Source organism: Marmota monax, unplaced genomic scaffold (genome assembly GCF_021218885.2).
Source record: "Marmota monax isolate L192 unplaced genomic scaffold, Marmota_monax_Labrador192_F-V1.1 WCK01_AAM20220418_F8-fsc00830, whole genome shotgun sequence".
NCBI lineage: Eukaryota > Metazoa > Chordata > Mammalia > Rodentia > Sciuridae > Marmota > Marmota monax.
This window is the reverse complement of record NW_026693040.1, coordinates 41,173-61,545: the sequence shown is the minus strand read 5'-3', so window position 1 is coordinate 61,545 and position 20,373 is coordinate 41,173. Positions and strand designations below refer to the sequence as shown.

Below are 20,373 nucleotides of genomic sequence, written 5' to 3'. Positions count from 1 at the left end.
TATTCAGTGCAAATTGTAAGTCAATCAACTACTCTTAAAATCTCCATTTTATCAATAAGAAAAATAAAGCTGAGAGAGCCCTTTACATGGCAAAGAGCAAAACTGTGGAACTGTTGAACCGAACTGTAGAACCAAAGGCTCTTCCTTGGAAGGCTCCTGGTCATAGGTATACACCTGTTTAGCTTGTCATTGTAGGCAAGCTAATTGTAATCTGTATTTAGTCTGATTTATTATCAAGAGGCAAATGTTTTATTTATTTGGAACTTTGTTTTGGAACATCAGCTGTGTCTTTACAAATAATAATAATTTATTTCTCACAGTCCTCGAGGCTGTGAAATCCAAGATAAAGTGCTGGCAGGCTTGGTGTTTGGTGAGGGCTGTTCTCTGCTTCTAAGATGGCACCTGTTGCTGCATCCTCCATGGGGGAGACTCTGTGTTCTCACATGGCAGAAGGGACAGAAGGCGCAAATTCACCTAAGTCCTTCTACAAAGCAACAATCCATCCATGAGGTCCCAGTCTTCCTGACTTAATCACTTCCTGAAAGACCCACCTCTTTCAATACTACCACAATGGAAATTTTTAAAGTTAATTTTGGATGAGACACATTTAAACCATAATAGTGAAATTTTTTTTAAAAAAGTACAGAAACCACAGGTAAAAATTCTGGGAACTTTGATTTGCAAAAGTCAGACAATGACAAGAAAGTAAAACAAAGCAAGATAAACAAAACAAGAAGTGCTAATCTGAGAAGTGATAAAAACATGGATATCCTGTTATCGTATACACTAATCAACAATATGACGTTTCTCAGAAATGCCACCACAGATAAGAACTGAGGGATATTCTTGAGATTTTGTGAGTTCAGTTCTTTAGAGTTTTTTAAACATAGGGTTAAGGTGGTAGGCACACAGCAGTGTGTTGAGGGCAGACAGGAGGGGTACAAATAGAGAGGGTCAGATTTTTATGTTAACTTATGCTATCACATCCACTAATGTTATGTGAATTCTCTGTCCTATCTATAGTTTTAGAGACTGCAGTGATTAATTGGAAGTAGACCACTATGCATAATTTTATTTAGATTTTCTTTGAATTTCTAAGTAAACTAGATTCTGAAACATTTGAGTTTTCTGTTTTCAAGGCATATTAAAGAGTTTTGAGTGCACATTTTAATGGATATAGTCTCATTAATTTATTTTTGCAAAAATTAAGATAATTTAACTCATTGTGAATAAATGTTATCTGCTTCAAATAAACAAAAGAACATTATTTCAGTTACTAGTCCAGTTTTCTTAAAAAGCAGCTTCGTTGAGATTAGTAATATACAAAAAACTGCTCATAGTTAAAGTTTATCTTGATAAGCTGTAATATCCATATACGCATATGAAATCATCACCATCATGAATACATCCCTCACTCCTAAAAGTTTCCTATTGCTGTGTTGTAAATCTCTCCCATCTTGTCTCCAGGGAACCACTGATCTGCTTTCTGACATTATAGATGAGTTTGCATTTCTGGAATTTTATGTAAATCACATCAATCATACAGTATATAATTATAAAAAAATTTAAACTGTAACTATTTTGAGATTCACTCATGTTGTAGCTAGTATCATCTGTGGCTTATTTTTCATTATTATTGAATGGTATTTTGTTGTATGGATATATCTTTCTTTATCTGTTTGCCTATTGAAAGACATTTGGGTTATTCCCAGTGCTTACCCACTGGAAATTGAGCAGTTATGAACATTTGTTTGTGAGGCCTTATGTAGACATATACTTGCTCTTAAATTGTAAAACTCTCATATGAGATTCCATAAGTCCTAAAAATATAGAGGTACAATTAAGTACCTCTCCATAGTTGAGAAAATTTCTCCAGTATCGTGTTACATGGTTATTAAATGTGTAGTAGCGCAATCTAAATGGTTTTAGTTTCTCCTTTTTCCCTCCCTCTGCCATCTATAAATGTGGTTTCTTACATCTATTATAAAGCCTGATTAAGAAGCAACACTTTATTACTGATTCTTCTGCATTGTATTCCAATCACTAGCGACTTTGTCAGAGTCTGGGTCTGCTTGCTCAAGTGTCCTTGTTTGGTTGATCTGTAACCTTGTTGCCTAGCCCTGACTTCTGTGCCTTCTACCCCTAGAGACCAATGTTGCTTGTTTAGGTCTCCTGTGCTTGGTGACTGTAGCATAAACTGTATCTTTCTCTTCACCATACTGACTTTTATGTGCCTAGTCAGGTTTTTATTGTCTGAAAACTGCCCCCAAAGTATACCTTCCTGTTTATTACAAACTCCTGGACTCATATTTTTAGAATCTTCTGTCCATGCCATTTGAGCCAATCTACTTCCTGGTATGTGGCTTCATCTGCTCCTTTAATATTGGGGACTGACTACTCAAGGCCCATGAAGGTCTATAAAGCACAGTGGCCTTTGCTTTGTGACGGCTTGGTTCTGAAGACCTGCCCATAAATCCATTTGTTCCTACAGGTAAATGAAACCAGGCTTGCTACTGTTCTTGCTATCTACTGGTGACAGTGGAGGTGTTTTAGTCAGCTTTTTTGCTGCTGTGACTTAAAGATCTAACCAGAACAACTGTAGAGGAGGAAAAGTTTATTTAAAGAGGTCAAAATCCATAGACACCCAACTCCATGCCTTGGGGCTCAAGGTGAGGCTGAACATCATGACTGAAGAGTATGCCCAAGAGAAGCAGCTCACATAATGATCAGGAAGCAGAGAAAGAGACGTTTCCATTTGTCAGATACAAATATTTACCCCAAAGTCACATTACCAGTTTCCAACTCCTCCAGGCACACCCTACCACTTCAATTACCACTCAGTATAATCCCTATCAGGGGATTAATTCACTAATTGGGTTGAGACTGTCACAACCCAATCATTTCTCCTGTGCACCTTTTTGCATTGTCTCACACGTGAGCCTCTGGAGGACACCTCACACCCAAACCATAACAGGTGGCTCTGTTGACTAGTTCATTCATATTTGGGCAAGGTCTTATGTTAAAATCTACAATCTATGTGTACCAAACCTGCAGTTTGTCCCAGTTCTGTGATCTGTGTCCTCCCTTTCTGTTTGTCCAGCATCTTTTATGTCTACCTTAGGGCCCTGGTATTTATTGTGCCCCTGTCTTAGAATATATTTGCACAGATCTTTAAACAAGCTGGCTTCCATGCTCATTCACATACTGGGAGAAATGTGATAACCTCAGAGAAGACCTGCCTTGACCATTCTGCAGCCACCCATTCCACCAATCATTACCTTACTCATGTATTTTTGGTAGCATTTGTTCCTTACTAAATTTCTTTCATTCATTTATTGCTTGTGAATTGCCCTTCTCCACATACCTACACAACTTTAAACAATGCAGAGGCATGTCATATTACACTATGATAAAATTCTAGGTTAGAAATACATTTGAAGAAAACAAATCAACCAGAATTTTCAAACATTAGAAAGGTTTTGGTTCATGGATTTTTTATTATTAATTTTTATTCATTCATTCATTCATTCATTCATTCATTCATTCATTCATTTTGTGGTGCGGGAATCAATCCCAAGTCCTTATGCAGGCTAGGCAAGCACTCTACCACCTAGTTACACTCCTAGACTCATTTTTCCAGCTTATTAAAAAATAGTTAATTTATTTTGGGGGTGGGGCAATTGGGTTTCAAATCATGACAAAATTTATATTCCAATAGATATATTTAAAATGACAATATAAAGATAAATTTTAATATGCCAACATTTTTGATGTGCCAGAAATTACATTATTTACAACTATTTAAATATCTGATGAAAAATGTCAGGTAATATGTAGTTTTTCAAATTACTTTAGGTCATGTTTCAGAAGTTGTAAGATGGCTTGGGAGGCTGAGGCAGGAGGCCTGTAAGTTCAAAGACAGCCTCAGTAACTTAGCAAGCCCCTAAGAAACTTAGTGTGATCTTGTGTCTAAATTAAAACATAAGAAGGTCTGGGGATGTGGCTCAGGGGTTAAGCATCCCTGATTTCAATCCCCCTTTCAAAAAGTGTATAGTAGAAGTTGTAGGAACAATAAAAATTTGAAGACAACTTTTATAAATCAAAATATACATATTTTATCATGTAAAGTCATCTCTACCTGAGCGTTTTTTTTAATAGATCCCAAGCAAAGCAGGTGATACATTGCTCCTATTTATAAAGGATGAATGTTTTTTTAAAGAGATTTGTAGTTCTTCTATACTGTCCTGCATTCTCAGTCTTCTTAAGTCTAAGATGTAAAGACTTAAGGTCAAAGATAAGCCTCTACCTGAGAATATTTCAAGGACACCCTCTACTTTATTCTTTAATGGAATGACAATTCTGACTGGGACATGTCAGGAAATAGTTACCTAAATGGAATTTCTATACCCATAGCTTTGCTCATATCAGTGAATTGCAACTGTATTCTTTCAAGCACAAAAGAAAATTCGTAAAATTATCATTGACTTTTCTCTTCCTAATACTCTATATCCCATCTGATATGAAAACTGTTGGCTTAACTTCCAAAATATCCACCTTGCCCACAACTCCACACTGTTTTCATCAGGCTTAAGCCATCATCATTTCTAGTTGATTTCTACAAGATTTTCCTGAAAAGTCTTCCTGCTTTTATCCTGGTCTCCTAAAAGTTTATTCTCAGTATGGAAATCAGTAATTCAGCCATTAAAGTTCAATGCTGCCACCTCTCTCTTTCTATTGCATTCAGAGTGAAAGGCAGTTTTTAAATAGCTTACAAGATTCCTGCTATCCATGGAAAATATCCCCCAGTGGATGCTATGGATAATACCAAACCCTATATATACTATGTTTCTTTTTCCTATACATACATGCAAACCATTGAGAAAGTTTGACCTTTTTACTTGAAAGGCAGACTTTATGGCTTCTCTTTGGTATATCCAAATTGCCAACATACTACTTTTGTGCTTTGGGGTACTGTTAAGTAAAATAAAAATTATTAGAACACAGATACCGTGACCGTCAATCTGATAATAGAGGCAGCTCCATTATCAGATGAATAGGCAGGTTGTGGATGCATTAGACAAAGGGATGATTCAAATTTTGGGCAGGATGACAAAAAAATGGGACAAGATTTTGTTACACTATTCAGAGCAGTGTGTAATTTAAAACTTATAAGTTGTTAATTTCTAAAATTTTCCATTTAATATTTTTGGAAAACAGTTGACCTTGTGTAACTGAAACCACAGGTAATGGGGGGATGCTGTATTTCCCCTATTACATTACTCTTCTCTATTCTTACTCTGCTTTATCTATAGCAAACACCAAAAGTCTTATGGCTTTACTTTACTTTTTCTGTCTGGAACAGTTCCCCAGGGAACTATGACTTTTCCATCCCCTTCAAAATGTTGCTAAATACCTTCCCAAAGAATATCACATTGCTACCCTACACATATTACAACCTGTTCCACTGTTACCTTTATTTAGTCTTACTTTATTCACCTGCTAGAAATTAACTTTGAAGACAGCAGGAATTGTTGTTTTGGGTGTGTGTTCTATTTACTAATATATCTCAAGCACTTTACACAGTGCCTGACACATAACAGAGCTCAAAATTAAATAAATATTTATTGGCAATATAAAGGTGTACAAAATATTGCATAGTTTGGAGGAAAAGTAACTTACCTGACAAAATAATGGCAGATGCAATGACATTTGGAATTAGGACTAAGATAATGAAAAACCACAAATAAATTTTGATAGGAGTTACAGGATATATAACTGCTAGAAATTTTCCTCCTAGTTTCTCTGCAGTTGGTGCAGAGGAGAGGTGCATGAATAAGATGCCAATTGTCACAAGTTTCTCTGTTATTTTCTTTGTTATCTCTTCTTGATTTTTATGATAGGCTGGTATTGTAACTTCCAACCAGTCTTTAGAATTCTCACAGAGGCCTTCTTGTCTATATAGTGCCAATGCAGTGTCTCTGGGGGAAGAAGGTCTTCTAACTTCTTAGTGTGCCATCTTCTGATGTCCTTCCTTTCTTGTGTATTTTACAGCTTAAAGTTCATTCTCTTGGCTCATAATTATCATTTGCTGGCTTTTGTATTTTTACATTCTTTTCAAAATTATTTCTTTACTCCTCTTATATTTGTGGCCATCTACTGGCCTCTTTTATACTTTTTCACATCAAGAATTATATTGTTTATATTTAAGCTCTACTTTTCTATATATGCCAACTCCTGCAGTTAACTTGGCCAAGTTCAGTATCAAAATAGGTTACCTGGTCAGAAACTGTCTTTATTATTCCTTTAGATACTTGACTTTACTTTATTTCATTGCATTAGAAAGCCAAGGATTACTTTTGATAGTATCCATTTGAATTTGAATTCTTTATTTGAATTTGAATTTTTTAGCTTTGATCACATTTGAATTCTTTAGCTTTGATCACATTATATGAGTATAATCCCTCCTTATTTTATAGTGACAAGATCAAAATATTCTTAAAGTCTGATATATTTTGCAATAAAATAGTCATTTGTGCAATTAGGAGCTCAAATGAATTTAACACAGCCTAGATAAATTCTTCAGGTGTGAATTCTCAGGAGTGGTTTATTTTTAGGTGTGATCTCTAATGTGTTTCATGCTACATATGGATGAGTGAATTGGTTAATATTCCTAATTAGCTTAGATTTTGGGGGCTTAGAGGCATTTGAAAACATCTGTCTGAATCTTCTGTTGAAGAACATTTTACCTTACATCAGTTATTCTTAATATATCCTTTGTAAATGCCTACAAGATACAGTCATGCTTCAGAACCTTAAGTAGAACTTCAGTGCCCCAAATGCATTATTTTAATCCCCTGACTAGATCCCCAGACTTCCAGTCACTCTATTGATCTTTCTAATATATCCCTCATTTTTCACTTGCCACTTAATTGCTTCTTTAAGTGTGGCCCATAAACAAGCTGAAATACTTGGAGTGATTTAGCATTCTCCACCTCAGCATGACAGTATATTGGGCTTATTTGGGTTTGTTTTACAACAAATATGCATTACTTGCAAGTTGAAAGGCGATTCCTTTTTTTAAAACTATATTTTCAGTTGTAGATGAGCATAATACATTTATTTTATTTATTCATTTTTTTTAATGTGGTGCCAGTATCATGGTCGGCAAGCCCTCTACCACTGAGCCACAGCCCTGGCTCCTGGCAGGTGATTCTTACATATCCTGAAACTTGACAACAGTTCTATAAATATGTAGAATTATTCTATGTATTTGACCCATGTTTTAGTCAGCTTTGTGTCACTAGGGCCAGCAGACTTAACTATAAAAATTTTGAGAAAGAAAAGTTCATTTTGGTTCATGACCTCTGTGGTTCAGTCCATGATACGCTCCCTTCATAGTTCTAGGTCCAAAGTGAAGCAGAAAAATGTGGCAGAGAAAAGCTACTCAGTTCATGACAGCTAAAAAGCAGAGAGAGAGAGAGAGAGAGAGAGAGAGAGAGAGAGAGAGAGAGTGAGAGAGTTACAGTTCTACTCATCAGGGACAAAAGGAGCACTCCTTGTGACCTTCTTCCTCCAGTCACCCTGACTGCCCACTGTCACCCATTTAGTCCATTCAAGTGGATTAATATACTGATTAAATTATAGATTTATAAATTGATCAGTTATCCACTGAAAATTCTTGCATTGTCTCACAGTGAGCTCTTAGGGGACACCTCATACTCAAACCTTACCCAGTACATTGTGCCATAACTCCTAAAAATCTTAAAAATTTGGATGAGGTATACAGCAGAACCATTTTGCTATCATAAGTAAAATGACTGCTCATTATCGAGTAATAAGATAGTTGAAAAGCTTTTCAATTGAATCATTAAAAAGTGGGTTGTGAGACACTCACACATCTCATTTCATAATGATCCATAATGATCTTTAGGGAACAACTGTGTACCCCACAACTGGCAAAATAAACATTTTCAGCTATGAATGGATCCTTCCTATAAAGGGGTTCAAGGGCTGAAGACTGCTTTCATTGTCAGGTAATTTTGTGGACCTAATATAATTCTGTTCTGATCACAGTAAAGGACTTTGGGGAAATACTTGAGTTTCCTCTTCCTTTTTTATTTTTAATGTAAGAAAGTCAGATTTGCTGGCATTTAAGTTCCTGCTCTAAGGCTCTAGGCCTGAAAATCCTTGATATAGTTGAAAAATGCCACAGACTCAAGTCCTCCACTTTCTCTAATTCTGAGAGATTTCAAATACTTATCCTCTTGTGGAGATTTATTATATCCATGTGTGCCTTTAGAACTAAGTTAAGAGTATTCTGTTGATCTTCTCCTCATTGCTTTTTCTGTTGTATTATTAATAATTCTTTCCCAAATTTGTAGCCTTATTTTTTGCATGTCACATTTTCTTTGTGGCACAAATATTGTAGAAATACCATAGAACTTCAGTTCAATTCAAATAGTATTATAGACTTTTTTGGTATGAATTTATGAACTTTGCATTAGGCATTATTTATCTTAATTGCTTAGTATTTGGGGAATATACTTATGTTTGAACCTTACATAAGTGCCTCATTTGCTTCACTCTGGGCTTGGCCCCCAAAATAGTGGAACAAGAATAAAGAAGCCTTTCCAGAATTTTGTTATAGAACAGACCAATTAATTAAAAAGACAGATAACACATGTGTAAGTAAAATGGACACCAGTAAATGGATTAGCTCAATAGTTTATGAAAACCCTCAAAGAGAAGTATGGGGGGAGGGGACATAATAGAGACAGCAAAGAATTCAGATAAGGTAGTTCCTTTTCCTGAACTTGCCTCATAGAACTTCAGACTTGCCCTTATGTACAAATTTGTTCCATATTCCCCAGTCTGCAACTGACAGACAGGTGGTATATGCTGATTTAAGCTTATCCAGGGGCCAAGGCCCTGAAAGTTCTTTACCTCTGTCTCTTCCCCAAGGTAAGTGGCTTTATGTCTCCTTTGGCTTTACATATCAGAGTTATATTTTAAAAGGATCAGAGTTAGATTTTCCTTTTAAGTTCATGGTTTTAAGTTATTTCTGAAAAGAAAGTAAGTTGTTCTATGTTAGTGTTAGGTGTAGTATAGTTTGCATATAGATAATGATTTTGGACAAAAAGGCATATAATTTTCTTTTACCAGGGTATTCAGCATGAAATATGACCGTGTGACTTATTGAGTCTGAGATGAATGACCCTAAAACATAATATTTTACATGTATGAAAAAAGGAAAGTTTTAAGAGAAACATTGCAAACTTGCTGTAGTAACAACTTAGATTACTCTAAATCCCTCTGCAAAATAATAATCCTACAATTAAGTTGCAGTGCAGTTGTATCTACAGCATTTCTGTCAGTATGCAAAGTTCATATTTAGTAATTAACACCCACTTCCTTCCAAAGAGAAGGGAGATACTCATATTCAAAATCAAAGACTTGAATTATAATTCCAACCCAATAGTTTCTAACATGAAAAGTATAACAACTTAAATGGTCACAAGATACTGGAGCATATTAGTAACAAGCCTGTTTAAATTTTGTTGACATTGGCACACTTCTTTAATATCAGGGATTTAGTAATCTTAGTGAAAGAAATAGAAAGGCTGAGGAGACATAATATCTGTTGGCCTGACCTGGGGACACATGAGGAGGCTAGAAATTGAAGCAGAAAATGTGTATAAAATTGCCATGATGTAGTATTACCTTCTGCAGTCAGGTTGACTACAGAAGGTAATACTACACCATGGCAAATTTATACACATTTTATACAACTTGGACATCAATAACATTACAATTGATTTCCAAGTTGATATTCATTTCATATTGGGACAGTCATATGAATCATAACTTTTAGTAATTCTTGTTATAAGTTTGAAACTATTAAATTATCAAAGTGTTAAGTCATGAAGAAGAAAGTCTTACAGTCATCCAACAAGTCGCACTATAATCTACACATGGAATAAGAGGAAATTAGAAGATTTTGATAACTACAGGGGAATTTGAGTGAGCCAGTCATTCTTCTGATGGGACAAAACAAGTCTCTGTTTTTCTCTCTTCAGGCATGGGAAAAGTGGATTGGTGGGCTTGTTTAAAGGGGGATCAGAAAATGAACTGAACATAGAGAATTGTTTTGAGGCTTTGTCCAAACATTACCTTCTGTAATATTAGAAAATTTGTGTACTCTAATTACAATTGTTATCATACAAAATATCACCCTGAATAGAAATCGGAAAAAAAAAATAGTAGAATAAATCAGAGCAAATGGTGTGACTATAGAATACCAAAGTGATAGTGTGAAGATTGTTCTATTATGGACTCTTTGGCTAAACTGTTCATGTTTTGGTAAATGTGTAGCACAGCGATGAGGTGGATCAAGGCAGTCAAAGAAACCAGAAAGGGAGAGGTGAGCAATGACCTGTTTCACTTGTGGTCAAGTGGCCAAAAAGGCTTTATGCATCAGGAAAAAAAAAAAGGTTAAAAGTTATGGAAACTGCCTCTAGAGGTTATTTATTCATTCACAAAGAAGCATCTGCACATGGCAAGAATGCTCTAAACACTAAGGACAGGGAAGAAAACCAGACAGAGAATTTTTTTGCTGCACACCATTTCTGTTACCCTGGAGGTATGCAAACAATAAACAAAAGCCAAAGTCTGTGTAGAAGACTTGATAGTGTTAAGTGCTAGTGAGAAAAAAAGTTTCAAGAGCAAATTAGTATTTAGGTATTTGAGATGGTGTCACAGAAAACACAAAAATTATTAACAACCTGCACTAGAAGACCTGAGGAAAGTGAGGCTCAAAGCCATGCTCTTGGACACAAGCCTTCCAAGAAGTTGGATGAGCAAATGCAGAAACCTTGGGATGAGAACACACCTGTTCATCAAGTAGGAGGAATATGCAGGCAGCATGTATGAGCAGATGGAGAGAAAATCAGGTAATGCTGACCCAGATTGAAGAGGGATTTTCAAACCATTTTGTATACTGCTTGATGGAAAGCTATTTACAGGTTTTGAACAATGGATATGACATAATATACTGCTTATACCAAATACAAATTAGCCCTAAGCAGGTACCTCCAAGTAACTAAAGTTACAGCTCAGCCTCTTCCAGTGCTCAGCTGTAACTCCATAATCTCAGCAGAAATTCTTACTACCAGAGAACAGGCAAAAGAACCTCCACTTGATTCCTTAAATTTTAGCATGAATGAATAACACATTTTAAAAGTCACTTAAATTGCCTTAAATTTTTTTGGACAAAACAAAAACTACTGTTTATTGAATAGTTACCATGTCCCAGACTCTAGTCTTAGAATTTTAGAATTATTTTATATAAATTTCTACAAAACCTTATAAAGGAGATATTATCCACATTTTACAAGCGAGAAAATTTGTGGTTTATGAAGATTGTCTCAAATCTCAGGTCTGCTAGATTTGGGGGGAAAAACAACTCTGTTCTTAATCAATGATAGACTAAGGTGATAAGCATTTATGTAATGACTGTATGAAATTTTCTTCATTTTGCAAACAAACTTAGAGTTCCAAGGAGAGATGAGTAGGGAAGAAAAAAGATAGAAATGTAAACTACTATACATATATAAAACGAGAAGGAAATCCATCCTAGTGCTATTTTAGGCTTATTCACTGGGTTGGGTCACTCTGGGTCACATAGCTTTTATTAGAAATTCCAGATCAATACTGCCCCTGGGCCTTGGAGTCTCTAATCCCCACCTCCACTTATTCAACAGGTGCCAAATAGTGCCAGATGATAACTTACATTCCACTTCTTTGAGTCTAATGTAATGTTTCCTTCCATAGCATTCCTTTGTCATATTTTACTCTACAGCAATTCCTCAGCATTTGTAGAGGACTGGGTTGAGAATCCCTGTATATACCAAAATCTGTGGTTGCTCAAATCACATTTAAAATGCTGTATTATTTGCATACACCTTATGTGCATACTCTTGCATACTTAAGTAATATCCAGAATACTTAACAGTAACTAAGATAATTTAAACACTATTTAAATAGTTGCTAAGGTGTGTTGTTCAGGAAATAATGACAAGGAAAAAACACATATATAGCAGCTGGGGATGTGGCTCAAGCTGTAACGCGCTTGCCTGGCATGCTCGGGTAGCTGGGTTCCATCCTCAGCACCACATAAAAAATAAAATAAAGATGTTGTGTCCACCGAAAACTAAAAAATAAATATCAAAAAATTCTCTCTCTCTCTCAAAAACAAAACACACACACACATATATATTTTCAGCATGGGTACAATATGTTTTGCCTGTGAATATTTTTGATCTGCGGTTATTTGAATGTGCAGATATGAAACCCAAGGATAAAGGAGTTGATTGTTCTAAATTATGTTTCTTCGAGAACATTTAAAAAAAGCTAACTCATGTGTATGAATGTCATAATTTTAGTAGGAGAGACTATTAGTGTTTGTGTGCAATCTGAATCATACAACTCAATTTCCCCTAGTGGCAGTATTAAAAAAAAAAAGTAGAACTTGCCATATAAGTTAATTACATATTTTTGGAATATGTAAAGTAATCAGAAAAAAAGACACTATTATACATATTGGATGTTGAAATTTTTTAACATTTAACTCAAAGCAGGTAATCATCTACACTAAGAAATATTAGAAAAATAGAAAATGTATATGTTGACAGCTACAGATAAATTAGAAAAACTTTACTTCTAATGGTCTTGGCCTCAATAATAATTTTTAAAAACAATATATAAAGGAACATATGAAATACATTATAAATCAAAATGAGGAGATCTTACAATAAAATCACATAAAGGAGGTATTTAAGCATGAATTTAAGCAGAATAGCTAAGAGATATACTATCAGAATTATTTCCTGATAACTTGGTTTAACTTGGGGAGCTGTATCCCAGTGTTTCTCTATATTTGTATTTTTTAAATAAGCCCCTCTTCATTGTTTTTCTCTATGAAATCCCTGTTTTAATATTGTCTTGAAGCAAAATAAATTGACATTAGTTTAATTTATAATCACATTTCATAAATTAATGAACATAATCTCAATGTCTGATAAACATGAGATTATATAGTTATTGATATGATTACTTAGAAAAACAAAGATATTCGGTATTTTGTTTAGACCATGCAATGTATTAGGCATAAGTACATGTTACATTTAACAACTGCAGTCTCTCCTTATCTGTAGATTTGCTTTCTGCAGTTTCAGTTTCCTGTGGTCAACATTGGTCTGAAAATGTTAAATAGAAAAATTCCAGACATAAACAATTCATGTTTTCAACTGCATGCTGTTCTCAGTAGCAGGATGAAATCTTATACCATCCTTCCCCTGGAAATGAATCACACCTTTGTGACCCACCTGTTAGTCACAGTACTGGTGTTCAAATTACCCTTATTTGAATTGTGGCCCCCAGATGCAAAAGTAATGGTGTGAACAATTCAGTTGTACTGAAGACAAGCCATAAAGAGCTTCCTATACATAGTATTGTGAAAGTCCTCTAATTAAAGCAAGAACAAATATTGTGTGTTGAGTTGCTGACATATGTAATAACAAATCTTCTACCCATGAAATTGTGAAGAAGGGAAAAGAAATTCAGCTGGTTTTGCTTTCTCAATTTAAACAACAAAAGTTACAGCCATAATGTGTGGTGAGTGCTTGGTTAACATGGAAAAAAGTGTGTGTGTGTGTGTGTGTGTGTGAGAGAGAGAGAGAGAGAGAGAGAAAGACAGTGAATAGAGAGAACTTGTTGCTGTTCATAGTTTCAGACATCCTTGAAGGGGCTTAAAACATCCCCTCAGTAAGGTGGAACTACTGTAGTTGAAATACTGAAAACAATGTCCTCACTAACAAAACATTTTTCCTCGAATGCCATACATTTTGCACAATTTGGAGATGACTATTCTAGAACAGTAAAGCAGAATGGAAATATTGTATATCACCAGCATCTAACATAGTACTTGGCACTAAATGGAGCCTCCAAAAATACATTTTGAGGGCTGCGGTTGTTGCTCAGTAGTAGAGTGCTCACCTAGCACGTGCAAGGCCCTGGGTTTGATCCTCCACACCACATAAAAGCTACAGATATTGTATTCAACTACAACTAAAAGATAAATGTATATTTAAAAAATACATTTTTAATAAATGAATGTTCTCCTTAGAATGCTTTGACTTATTGGCTACAATAGCATATGCAATTTATTTTATTATACCACTTGGGAATTCTCAAAATGTCTTCACACAGATCGTATTTGATTCTCATACTAATCCTTTATATAGAAAATATGTGTATGTATTCCAGTTTTATCAATGAATAAACTCTCAGTTGGCTCTAAGAATCTATCCTGTGTAATGCTACTTTGAAGATGGTTGATAAAGGTTCTTTCCTGCCCCAAATCCTCAACCTGTATCTCAAGGTTTATATATTGGATTATACAAAGCACCACCTTTGATTTTTGTGCCGTATGTCCTCAACTGAATTCACCATGTTTTTTGTTTACTTGTTTGTTTGTTTGTTTTAATTCCCAGATGTCTCTCAGGGTCTACCTTGGCACTGACTGGCTTGGAAACTTGGCTCTGCTGGGATAATTCTTCTCCAGAGTGTGATTGGGTTGCGTGTTCTAGGTAAGTGAAGCAAGGTATTTGCTTTAGAATATCTACTCTATCTCCATCATAAATATAGGTGTATCTTATCATTATTTGGCTATTGTAAATTTATTTAAAGATGAATGAAATGAAAATTTACAAGACAACACTTTGAACGTTTAGCCCATGCCCACATTGGAAACTTCACATTTATTTCACATTTCTCTTTCTAATTATTTTGAGAATCATTATGTTTATTAACCCATACATGTGCTCCAATAACTTAAAAAAAAGAAAAGTTCATGGTTGTGACCCAAAGATTTTGATAACAAAGAAAATTAAAAATTCTAATTATTACTTTTTATTAAGTACCCACTTAATTCCAGATGGCAGTAGACTAGCCCTCCCTTGGAAAAAGCAGAATTACACTCATTCTGAAGATAAAAGAGTTCAGGTGACAGTATAAGCAATTTAACAGTTTTAAATAATTCCCTTAAGCAGACTTATTTAGTAGATAATGTGAAACCTAATATCTGCAGGAGTTCACTTGTTCTGTGTTTTTCTCTTGTTTATTTATGTATGCTGTCTCCAAACTAGAACCCTTGGTTATAATAATACAATTGGTTTCATCTGTTCACATTAGTTTGTTGAAATAACCTAGTTTCCTTAAAGTGATGACATATCCATTCCACCACATATTTGGGTATCTAACCCTCTTAATGTATTTTCCCCTTTATTTAGAAACAACAAACCCAGCACCCTTAAATGGAAATAGTCATAATCAATCACTTCTGAGTATTTATAACAAAGTGTATGTGTGGTTGTTTGGGGTGCAGCAGGAACAGATTAGAAATACAACACTTATTTATTTCTTCTTTGTTTCTTATTATAGAGATACCATGCCAGTTACAGTGCCCTAAACATTAGCTTCAGCTCCAAGATAAATGCTTGACTTTTTCTGGTTCTTCCAAAACTTGGAATGACAGTCTAGCTGACTGCTCCCAAGGAGAATCCAGTTTGCTGCTCATCCAAGATCAGGAAGAATTGGTAAATTGTTAAATAAAATTCTTCATATAACTTAACATTTTTTAAAGACTGCATCAAGACAGCTGGACTTCAGCCAAAGTTTCTGTGCAGTGGAAGTAGAAACTTTGACTTCAAGAAGCTCATAATTTGGGAGACTGAACAGTCATATAAAAATTTAATATAATATAATAAATTCAAAAGAAATAGAAATATATGTAGAGAGAAATATCACAAAGAAGGAAGAAATAACTTCTTGGGGAATTGGGGGATTAGGAAAGACTTCAGAGAGGAGGTGATCCTTGAACTAGATTTTAGGGGATGAAAAGAATACAAGTCATGGTTAGATAAACAGGTTCAATATTAAGTCACATATTTTGTTTCAAGTATAGAGATTCATACAGAACCTGATAAAGAATGAAGGAATTCTGCATTGAATTGGACTAAATTTTACATTATCAGAGAAGAAGTGGAAGTGGATAAATGGCTCTTTATTAAATCATGACATGTGAGTATTAGGTGAGTTCATTTGAATATGTAGTTCACATCAGGTTCACATTGAAAAGTAGTAAAATTAATGAATATTGAAGATTGAATTTTATTGTTTTAATTTGGCTTAGACATTTTCCATAGGTTCAAAACAGGTTGGGAAGATGAATAACTCCAAAGTTGATTGGAAAATGCTATGTATGAAAAGACACAATATAAGAACATATGTTTGCATCTGCAATGGAGTGTTAAAGGAGAAGGACTAACTCTTTCAGAAGGATACATAAATTGCTTTTTAAAAGGTCTCCATGGAGACTATTGGCACATAGAATTTCCAAAGCAGTAATTTTAAAATCGTGATGGAAAGCATCATAATGGATCATGAACCAATTCAGTAGGTCACAACCAGCATAGAAAAAATAAAAAATTATAAAGGAAAAAAATAGTAAATATCAGAGTGTGGAACTTAGGTGCAGGATAGGGGCTACCCACATTGAGGCAAACATTATAGTATATTTAGCCAGTGTTATGAAAGAGTCAGTTATTTTGAGGAATGTGAGAATATATGCATAAACCACAAAGAAGCCAATTGATATTTTCTCTTAAGTATCTCATTTTTTATTGAATAATATTGTCAAGAGAACCCTCAATGTTAAATTACATATTTTTAACAGAATTCATGGATAGTTGTATAACGAAGAGCAGAGTATTCTTTTCTTTCACAAGCAAAAGCACGTAGGGATCCAACCAAGTTTCTGTAAAGAACATCCAATGAGTTTTTCTCAAGAGATGATATTGAGTTTTAGTTTAGTGGATCTTGAACAATTTAATTAAATTTGCATACATTGAGATTTAAAATGTATTTTTTAATCATTCAAAAAACAAGAGGTTGAAATTTAAAATACAGTGATAATGTATTAAGTATGGACAATATTAAACATTAACAAGAATGTTGGCTTAATTGGCAAATTTTGATATTATACAACCCATCTTCTAAAATATTTTTTGAATATGAGATTTTAAAATGAAGATTATTCAAAAATAATTTAGCCTATTTGAAAAAGGAAATATATATCTGTTTAATCAAATCTATCCTTATATTTCATAATGTTTTCTGGGTATTTTTTTCTATACTTTATTTATATTGAAATTAAGTTTGAGTAAGGTATGCTGGCACTCACCTGTAATTCACGGTTCTTGGGAAGCTGAGAAAGTTCAAGGCCAGCCTCAGCAATATACAAGACCCTGTCTCAAAATAAATTAAAAGGACTGGGAATGTAGTTTAGTGGTTAAAGTCCCTTTAAAAAGATATTAAATTTGATTTTAATTTATTATTTATCTTTTTATGCATAGTAAGGACTAATTTAGATTCATTAAACATAGTGTGTGTGTGTGTGTGTGTGTGTGTGTGTGTGTTAACTGGGCTATGATGTAAAAGGCTCATTTCATTGTAGTCATAGTAAAAATAAGATTTGAAAACATGTAAATGTCTGTGAAGACATATATGCAGTGGACGGATTAAATTCATGTGAGCTTCCTACTTTAGCCTGAGGATAAAATTGGATGCTTTGAGATATAGTCATCAGGTCCACCTTGGAAGCCGTCATGGTACACTAAAAGGGGATTCAGTTAAATTCTGAATTGATTTCAACTTTCCAGAACCTTGTTTTCAAATAAAAGGAAAGAAAGGAGAGGATAATATATTTCTATAGAATTATTTGGGAATTAAAGAAGGTAATGTCCGAGAATTCATCAGACATCTGGTTAGGGAAGGACCAGCAAGCCATTGAGGGCCTTTTGAAAGAGAGTCATTGACTTGTCCAGATTGGCCTTAAAGAATTTACCCCCCAAATTGAAGAAATACTTCAAAGGATGAGACATAAAATCTAGGGCATGTTTCCAACAGTCCAGTTAAGGAAAGTTCACGGTTTGACCAGAAGGCTGGCACTGGAATAAATCAGATTAGCTGCTCAGGCCCAATGGGAACATGAAGAAGAGGAACAAAGGAGAAAAACAAAAGCCATGATGGAGCCCTGACCACTGCCTCTACCACCTTCTGTTTGAGACAAACATAAGTGAGCCTTAAATTCACCTCTCCCTTGCAGCCAACCCCATATTAGCCCTTCCCATTGTTCAAATTTTATTCTCATCCCCACCTATAATAAGCCACAATATCCATTGTTGTTGGAACTAAAGTAGATTGAAGCAGATACCCACCAACCTCTGCTTGGAATGAGAATGAAAGGAACCCTGACTACATGCACATGAACTGCATCTCCATTACCCTGAATCCACTTCTATAGACCTTACATAGGCTTTCTTCATCAGGTCTCAGTTACCAAAATAGGCTTTTGTTTAAGCATCGTCATACATTTAGGTTTCATCTCAGTGCCTCACCCAAACATGTTGTTAGAACCCATGTATTTAAGAAAACTGAGGATCAGTGAAGTCAAGAGACTTCATAGAATGTATTATAGAACAGGGAGGTTTAATTCCCAGTTTCCAAAGGTTCTATATATATGTCTGTGTTTGTTCCCAAGTTTCTTCTTAGAAGGTTTCTTTCCAAGTGAAGATGAAGTTCCAGAGATTTACATTAACTTTATCTTAAAATTTTAAATCATTATGTTTGAGAAAATCCCAAACAGTAAGAGAGGTTTTTCTTTTTCTCCTCAGATTACAAATTTTTGGTGAAAATAAAGAAAACAGCTGTGCTGCTATCTCAAAGATGAAAGTAGTTTCTGAGAACTGTAATTCAGAAAACAAATGGATCTGTGAAAAGAAACTAAAAGCTGTCAGAAATAAAGTATCTTGACTATGAAGCCCATCTCAATTTCTCTTCTTTCCATTACAGATCTCTGTGATTTTAATTCTGTGTATTGTACAAACTGTAGATTTAGAGGCATAAAGTTAACAACTGCAGAGAATTCTAAAATTATAAGGAATCTTACAGAATGTCCAATCCATGCATTCTGTAAGTGAAGAAAAAAGACACAGACATATCATTTTAAAAGACAGTGATATTCTATGGAAAGCAGACCAGGACAGCTGAAAGGAAGTGAATTTTAATCCTGAAGAGAAAGTATGGCCTTTGCTAATCCCTCTAAGCCTCAGATCAGATGAGGTGTAGTAAATGATTCCTAAAGTCCTGTGGAACTCTCATAGTCTGTCTTATTTGGTACTATCACACAACTGAGTTGTGGAAGAACATGATGAAAATCCTTTCTCTTAACTCTGACACCAGATCCGTAAATAAAGGGGTCCACTATAGTCTGGATGTCCCCTTCAAAACTCTTGCTGAAATTTCATTGTCATTGCAACAGTATTCAAAGTTAAGCCCCTTAAGATATTAAGCCATGCAGGCTCCACCATCACAAATTAGCTTAGTACTGTTACTATGGGAGTGGTTGTTAGGAAAGAGAGCTCTCTCCATGTGGTGCCCTCCACCATGTCATGATGTAGCAAGAAGCCCTCACCAAGTGCTGGCACCTTGGATTTGCTGGCACCTTGGATTTGGAATTTTCAGCCTTCAGAACTGCGAGAAATAACTTCTTTTCCTCTTCGTGTTCTGTTATAGCAACAGAAAATGGACTAATACAGCTTTTTGACTCTTCTCACCCCCCCACAGGCCTTCCCATTTCAATTTTCTAAACACTTCCTTTCTTCCACATCTCCTTCTTTCTATGGCTCACAAACTATACCCAAAATGTAATCATATCTTTCATTATTCTAATAAAAAATAAATGGCATATTTTCTTCAGCTCTTCAGTTGGGTGAATTAAAGTAAAACCACAAAGAAGTGTTAATTTTTTTTAGATCCCTTTAATGTTCACTTTTCTAAAAATATGCCACATTTTCCTAGGGAGACAAGTAATGATATTGAATTTACTATAAATTAATAAAATTTCTGTAAAAGTAGACATATACTTACCCTGAACATTCAATGCCAAATTGAATTATATAAATTCAAGTAGTATAATGACCAAAATATCTTGATTTTATTTACCAAGATTGAAAATATATAATACTTATTAATATGTTTTGACATGCCATAAGTATATTAAAATCTAAGTATAATTTATCTTATGAAAATTAAATGGGAAACAAGTTATTTAGGAAAACATCTTAAGTGAAAACATCATTATAAAACAAAAAAAACACATAATAATAGTGATATTATAAGTTTATGACACCTCTGGAATAAGATCTGTAATGACACAGAATAGAAATCTGAAGAAATATTTCCATAACTGACAAT

General features: G+C 34.6%; 1 pseudogene; it reads left to right on the top strand.

Annotated features, from left to right (window-relative positions):
- The first annotated feature begins 10,378 nt into the window (after nucleotides 1–10,378).
- Nucleotides 10,379–18,986, top strand: LOC124098880 (killer cell lectin-like receptor subfamily B member 1; annotated as a pseudogene).
- The last annotated feature ends 1,387 nt before the right edge of the window (nucleotides 18,987–20,373 follow it).